This window comes from Sceloporus occidentalis, unplaced genomic scaffold (genome assembly GCF_023333645.1).
Source record: "Sceloporus occidentalis isolate IW3139 unplaced genomic scaffold, rSceOcc1.0.p SCAF_2, whole genome shotgun sequence".
NCBI classification, from domain to species: Eukaryota; Metazoa; Chordata; class Lepidosauria; order Squamata; family Phrynosomatidae; genus Sceloporus; species Sceloporus occidentalis.
The window spans coordinates 165832050-165840135 of record NW_028316982.1 but is presented as its reverse complement, the minus strand read 5'-3'; positions in this window follow the sequence as shown (position 1 = coordinate 165840135).

The window sequence follows — 8086 nt, the reverse complement described above, 5'->3', positions numbered from 1 at the left end:
CGCCATTTCGGCGTTCCTTTTTCACTGCGCGGGGAAGCCTTGCGGTCTGGCCACTGGGGCTTCCCTACGCAGCGAATGGCGGCGGCGGGAAAACGGCCCCTTGAGGGCCGTTTGTAACCCGCCATAGTGTGTCTACTCAGAACATTCATCTCTACTCCAAACTAAATCCCATTGACTTACTCCCAGCTGTAAGGTAAGATTTCAACCTAAATCAAACATGTTTTTAGCAATGGCCACTAGAGGGCAAATGATGCAACATAGACACACAAACATTGTGTTAGTGATGTGATGTTTAAGTATTTAAGACTGAATTGGAGGAGTCAGACAGTTCAGACAAGCTTATGCATGAGGATAGCTGCTCATTGGTAATGGTGACACTTCAGAGGAAAAAGCAAACAAAACTATCAGAATCAGATAAACAAAATGGAGTGTCTGGTAAAACACTGACGTATTCTTTATGTGGAACCGTCTCCTGATGTTCATTTATTGTTAATGAAATCTGAAGTAAAACTATAAGATTTTGATTTCCTGATACTTCAAAATTGGAAACTTGCCCAAAAATATTTTAGTAGAGTTCATTTCATAAATAAAAAGAAGGAAATAGGTTCTAAGGTCACCTTTTCTCATATGTATTTAAAGGAATAAAGGGCTAAATATAGCATTCAGAAATGCAGTGGTGCCTGCTCATAATTTTTTTAATGGCTCTTTATCAAGTTAAACACTGAAAATCAATAGATCTAATTAACGTAAAAGCTTACCATGGACGTGATGGGAGCTTTTTGGCAGAACATTACAGTCTGTGGCATAAATTTTTGTCTGGAAATGGAAACATCACTACTCTTTCCATCTCTTTTCCCTTTCATCATATTTATTACACTTTTGTACAGCCTGCCCTTTTTTGCCTCTTATTTGACTATCCAGCGAAAAATCCCAGACTTGTCCCTCTACAGAGGTCAATACATGCTTAAAATAGTACACTGGGGAACAAGATGGGAATGTACAAAATAGTACATTGGGGAAGAGGATGTATGCTCCACTATAGCTCCATCAAGAATACCCATACCTAACCCCCATTTCTCAAATAAAAATTTATCTGTGTTCTTATTAACCACATTGAGATTCATACCAAACAGTCTGATACAGTCCCTCAAGTTTTTGAGAGCAACATCTATCAAAAAGGTTCTGAATGGTTGTGAAGACCAAAATCCATTATGAAACATGTAATAGGTTTAGGATTTTATATTTTATTTTATTTTATTGGTTTCAAAAGGGTACCCATATTAATCTTTTGCAGCAAAGACAATCAAAGTCTGGGGCACCTTGAAGACTAACAAATGTTAGTATCATGTGAGCTTTCATGGACCACAGCCCATTTCAGCAGCTGCACAAAGTACTGTTCTTATCCCGCTAGTAAAAAGTGCAGTGATTGCCTGTTTGCCTTTCAGAAGGATCTAGCATCCGGACTCTTTTTACTGAATTGAAAGGCGTGTCTTTTTATAAAAATTATATTTTTGGAACTGTATACAATTTTAGGATATGTGAGGGCAAAAGCATATCCTTTAACTGTCCCATTGTGGCAGGGACAGTCCTGATTAATCATCTATTGCCCCACTTTTTCAGCTACTTTTAAAATGCCCCAGTATCTCTCTCATCTTCCACTTCCCCCCTTACAGTCAGCTTTCTCAGCCACTGCAAAATTAGTTCAAACCACAAAAGTAGGTTAGTCAATTAGCTCAGTAAGGGGGAGAGGAAAGTCTTGCCCTTCCCAGTAGGCTCAGGCAAAAGCAAATTTCTGGAGCCTCTCCTAGCTTGCCTGTTCTTCCTCATTAATAATGGCGGGATACAGACCACCCCCTTGGGGTGGCCTGCACCCGCCCCTTTCCCCGACGGATTGGGGCCTGAGCAGCCACATCGGGAGCCCTGTGGCCCCGATCTGCCGCTTCTCCAGGCCTCGGGGAAGCGGCAAAACACCACGTTTTGGAGCTCCTTTCAGCACTGCTGAAAGGGCACCACAAGCACCCTGCAGCGGCACACAGACTTCATACCCGCACTGTGCTGTTTGGCTGTGGTGCAGCTGTGACGTCGTAATGATGGCGCCGATGTAGACAGGGTGCTGCCATTTTGACGCCACAGTTACGTGCTAGGGTTTTGAGGCGTCTGTAAAGGATGCCCCGAGGCAGCCCTAGCACGTATCCAGGTCTGGATACCGCCAACATTGGCCATCTTAACCCAACTCTGATGTTGCTTGGCCACATATGTCCTAGTTTTCATATATAAAATGTTGGAGGATATTCAAAAGCATATAAAATCTGTGTCATACATGATTTTCCAACCAAGCATTTTAATCCTAGCTATCTCTGTTTTCTAAAATTCCCTTTAATCCCTGCTCTTTTATCATCTCCACCAATGTATTCTTCCCATTTTGCATGTCTTCTCTTTGTTGAAGTCCAATATGTGTTGAAAGTAGAGTTTGCTCATAGAAAACTTCAAATAAGGAATAATACCTATTTATAGTCTATATTTATTTAATGCTGGTGTTATATGCATGAGAGCGGGAGAGATAGAGAAAAAATACATTCTAATATTACACACATTTGTATCAGAGGAACAAGACTGATTCTTCTTCCCTAGCCATGGATGCATTTGGTGTAAGTTCCTATTAGCTGCCATGTAAACCATAAACCAACCTCTTGCACATAACTGTTTGTCTATACAGTATTCTTTTTTCAAACCATAACCTGACAAATTACACTCTAAAACAAGATCAACATAGTAAACATTACCTTTCTTGACATTTACATTTTCCAAACTCTTCTTTATTACACATGTACTGTACACAATTTTCTGTTAATCAAATTAAAAGATAATAAACTTTTTAAAGGATAAATTCCAAATGATGCAGGGCAGTACTTCAATCAACATTTACACCAGTACTTAACCTTTTTCTTGGGGGGGTGGTGTGCCATGGACCCCACTGAGAATCTAACAAAAGCTATAAGACTCCTTCCTCATAACAAAGTGACTATGGCATGGTACAGAGTGTCTACAAATGGCACCAAACCGCACAGCTTCCCTGTGGAGTAAAAAGAACCCGCAAAAAGCGGATTCTTTTTACGCTGCAGCTGTGACGTAACAAGTGCACCACTGGTGCACTCATTACACAAGTGCCGCACGGCACCGTGCAGATGCCGCGCGGCACTTACATAACAATGGCGGCACTCATGTGTACAGGGCGCTGCCATTTTGACGCCCTCATCACGTGCTAGGTTTGAGGGGCATCTGGAAGCGCCGCCCTGAGGCAACCCTAGCATGTGATGAGGGCGTCTTAAAGGGCCGTCTGTACCGGCCCTATGACAAACAAAGGTTACCAAACCTTGTGAAAGTTGCATCCCATGCCACCTTCACTTTTGTTTGGAATAAACTAATATCTTCATAGCAATTTTTTAAAAATTAAAACGTAAAGATCCTCCCTCCCTTGTCCTCTCTTCTCATCCTGTATATTTGGACTATAATCTCCTTAGGGCAGGAACCTCAGCATAACATTAGAAATTAAGATCAGTCTCTGTCCAAAAGAGCTTACAATCCACATTTAAGGGATGGGAAGTGAGCAGAAGCAAATAGTAATCAAGCCTAGGAGGATAGTACCCTGTTCCACACCTGTACAGAGAAAAATCCAAAGCAATGTAGATCAATGCTAGAAAAAAATCTCAGTGCCTTTTAATCATGGTAGTATATAAAATTCAGTGGAATATGTCCCAGAAGGAATAAATCAAGGCTTCTTGACCTGTGCTCCAAGTGCCCTGTAGCCTAATTGCTCAATATAAATATTAATGCTTATAAATGAACTATCAAGCAGATAGTCGTTTTTGCAATGCCTTTGAACATCTCATGCTTGAAGCTTAAGATCAATATATTATATTGTACAACTGGTGGAGGGGAATCTTAAATTCATGTGTTTTGACATTAGTTCTCTCTCTTTGGATGCTTCTGAATACAGGAGTAGGCTATTGTGTGAATCTTGCAGTCCACATTATGCTATTATGGACACTATGCTATGGTTCAGCTTTCTTGATCCTCTATGCATATATGCTGCAGGAGTTCTTTATCCCCAAGCCAGTATGCAAACGGATCTTGTAGCACTTTTGAGACTGATTGAAAGAAAGAAGCTGGTAGCATGAGCTTTTGTAGACTTCAGATCCATTTTATTCCCAAGCCAGAATAAATGACACTGGGGGCTGGTGACTTCCATGTCAGTGGTATGGTAAATCCACTCTAGATTTTAGTACTGAACCTTATTTGGGTTCATGGTTCAATGCCTCCACTGGGTCCCTTAAGGTTTTGACTAAAAAAAGGAGATGGATTCACACCAGCCACCACTGACAGTCAATGACGCCCTGACACAGACAAGACCAGTTTCTGGCATTAAGCTTTCCTGTATTTCTTCCTTCCTTAATGATGTCAGAGCAGCCTGAATGTTCAAGTATGACATTTCTCAGAATGAGGATAAAGCCTGTGCTTCAGTCTTGTCTATTGAAATTAATGGAATATGCTCTCTACTTAGACACATACAGGGATGCATTGTAAGGATGCAGTCTTGAACTTTTCAAGGGAGTAAGGGATTGACAGCTTTCAGACATTAAAGTTTTGAGAATAGGACATATTTCTGAAACTAACAATAGTCAGCTAATGATCTGAGTTGTGTAGAAAGAAATCTCGCTGCAGTAAAAGATGGAACACTTAAAACTTACGCTGTAGTGCCACTAGTTTCAATGGGAATTGACAATATGTGATTTTATTCCACTTTTTTGCAATTTTATCCAGATTGATCCCCATACAAACAGGAAATCAAACCCTGTTCTCCAGAGTCCTAGTCCAACACTCAAATCACCATACCACACTAGCTCTCCCACAAGGCAAGAGTAACTGGTTCTAAACTGGGAAATAAAATTTTATTTTAATTAGACCTTTTGTGTTTGTTGTCACATGTTCACTCAAAAATAAATCTCATTATTTTCAGGGGGCCTTGCTCCAAAGTAGGTATGTATCTGAGGTCCTTTTCACACAACTCAGTTATAGTGCTATGATTCCATTTTAACTATCTTGGCACACTTGGAATCCTTGGCATTTGTAGCTGAGGGAGGAGGATTCAGACCTTTCAACCAAAGTGCTCTACAGCCTCATCAAACTACATATTCCAGGATTTCAACAGATGTATTCTGGCAGTTATATCCACTAATGCTGTAAATGAGTAGTGTGAAAAGACCCTAAATATAGTCTATGTAATTTTTATAAACTATATAAATTTGAAGTTTTATTGAACCAAGTAAAATCCTGCATAGTATTGATTTGAACTTCAAACATTTCACATTTTGATGGTGGTTAGCTACTGATTGTTTTTATATTTCCATGGAAGCTGGAAATCGTTTGGCATTTTCTCATTTCTTAAAAATATAAAGGAAAGGGGTGGAAACCCTTGAAAAAGCCATAAATATTACTTTTGTGATAAAAACTAGAAAAAGTATGAGATTAATATTCTGTCCAGAAACACATTTACTTAATATCACAGGAATCACATTATCATCCCAGCTGTGGTTTTTATCACACCTTGCTGGGTTATACCATTTGAACACTTCAGCTATACTTGCAACAATAGCTGATTCTTGATGCTTGTCATATTGTAATAGCATGAATTGCACAGGGTTTTTTCATCTGCACTAATGCCATTATCACCATTACCTCATTGTTTTGAGTAAGACTTCTGTCACAATGCAGCTAAAGAAAAGCATTTAAAATAGCACCAGTTTCAGAGTAAGAACTTAGTATGAGCTTAAATTTCCATGTTGAAATCAGGCTGAAGTACCAAACTCATTTATTCATCAGTACATCCCATTTAACTTGCGGGATCTTTTGATTAAATATACTTAACACTGTACTGTACAGTGCTTAACTGGCTGGGTCATACCACAATTGCCACAATGTAGGTTTATAATTACAGTGTTTCCTTAATAGTGGATATGCTTAAGACAAGGGTGCAAGTCAATGTGAAATAAAATATCAGCAAGACAGTGTTCAGAATAGCCTTTTCCGGAAAGGGGAGTTCCATGGAACTATTTTGCATAGATTGTTTCCAAAGGACAACACTGAAGTTAAGCAAACAGGAGAGGCAGGAGGGATGTAAATAAAAAAAAAATGCAGGGGTGGTTTTGTATAGTGGGGGACTTTTAATAATAATAGAGATGATGATGATGATGATGATGATGATGATGATGATGATGATGATGATGATGATGATGATGATTTATTTTTAGCACCCACACTTCTTGGTGGTGTCAGTTGACAGTGTACTGGCCCAGTTCTTGAGCCAGATCCCACTTGTAAATGCATATTCTTCTTTTGGGGACAGCAGAACAATTGCTATATGATTCTGCCCTCTATGGTTTTGGAAAAGATGAAAAAAATGTTGGAGTCAGATGAGACATGAAGTGAAACTGGTGAGGAAATCGCTCCTCTACTAAAGCAAGTCTGAGACAATACCAGAAAAAATATTAGACTGGATTATACAGGAGTCTGTTAGCAAGTATCTTTATTATTATTATTATTATTATTATTTATAATTTCCACATAACATCAAAGACATAAAACAACCATTTAACGTACAGCGTCACAAAATACAGTAAACTCTCCCACATACCCACAGGTTCCTCTTACAATGTATAAAACACATATAAATGTATTTCCTGTTCTTCGTATGAGAATGAGAAAAGAGAATGTTAGCAAGTATCTTGATAGCAATGCAGTGATTAGTAGACGCCAACATGGTTTTTCAAGAACAAGTTGTGCCAAAGTACAGTGATCTTATATCTTTCTTCCAATCAGATCAGTAGTTTAGTAGATGATGGGTCCCATTAAATACAATGGCATAGTAAAATGGTGTCCCTTATATAAAATGGAAAATTAGGGTTGCCATAACTCTGGACCTCCAAAACGGGGAAAATGTAGGACAAAAATTTCAAATGTAGGACACAGAAAACTGTGTCCTACATTTGAAAATTTTGTCCTACATTTTCCCACGGAGGGGAGCGGAGGCCAAGCGGCGAGGGAAAGCCTCCACTTAAGGAGGCTTTCCCTCCCCGCCTGGGCCCCGGGCCTCGCCGCGATCGGAGGCCGCGGAGGAAGGGCCAGGCCTCGGGCGATCGCCGGGGCCTCCCTTCCTTCCCTGGCCTCCACAGAGGCCAAGGAGGAAGGGCCAGGCCTCGGGCGATCGCCGAGGCCTCCCTTCCTTCCCCGGCCTCCGCAGAGGCCAAGGAGGAAGGCGCGAGGCTGCTGGTGATCGCCGGGGCCTCGCCTCCTTCCGGAGGCCAGGAAGGAGGGAGGAGGCTGCAGGGAGGCAGGGAGGTTGGCGCGGCTGCGCGCAGGAGGCGCCACCTCCCTGCAGCCTCCTCCGCCCCAGGCCTCGCTGCCCTCCTCTTCCTCCGTGCGGCCACGCGCGGTGGAGGAGGAGGAGGGCAGCGAAGCCCCCCGGGTTGCTCTGCAACCCCGCTGCAACCAGGCTTTACCCGGTTTTTGGATGGCACCCGTGCCAGGAGCGGGCAGGTGCCGCCAAAACCGGGAAAAACCCGGTTGCAGCCGGGTTATGGCAACCCTATGAAAAATCAAAGTTTGCTATTTGGAATTTATACTTTTTTAAAATATATTTTCAAGCCATGGATGCTTGAATCCGTGGATTAAAAATCTGTGTATAAGGAGGGCTGCCACATTTGCTCTGTCTGGAAAAGTCATAAACCAACACATTCCTAATATCTTTGTGTTTTCTGCATCTTGAGATGTAATTTCTCTAGAAATCAGGGCAATTTTTAACTCACCATGCATTATTCTCAGAGCAGGGGCGTGTTTAATGTGTCCTCTAATCTCTAAAGAAAAGGGCTCTGCCCCACAAAACCTTATGTCACAATCAATTTCTGTTAACTTCTAAAAGGCCATAAATGAGGATCTCTCTTGAATAAATATTAAATGTGGATACAGGGAATAGTAGACATGATTCGATATGGTAAGAGACACTGAGAATTACAAATGTGCTTCTATGTAT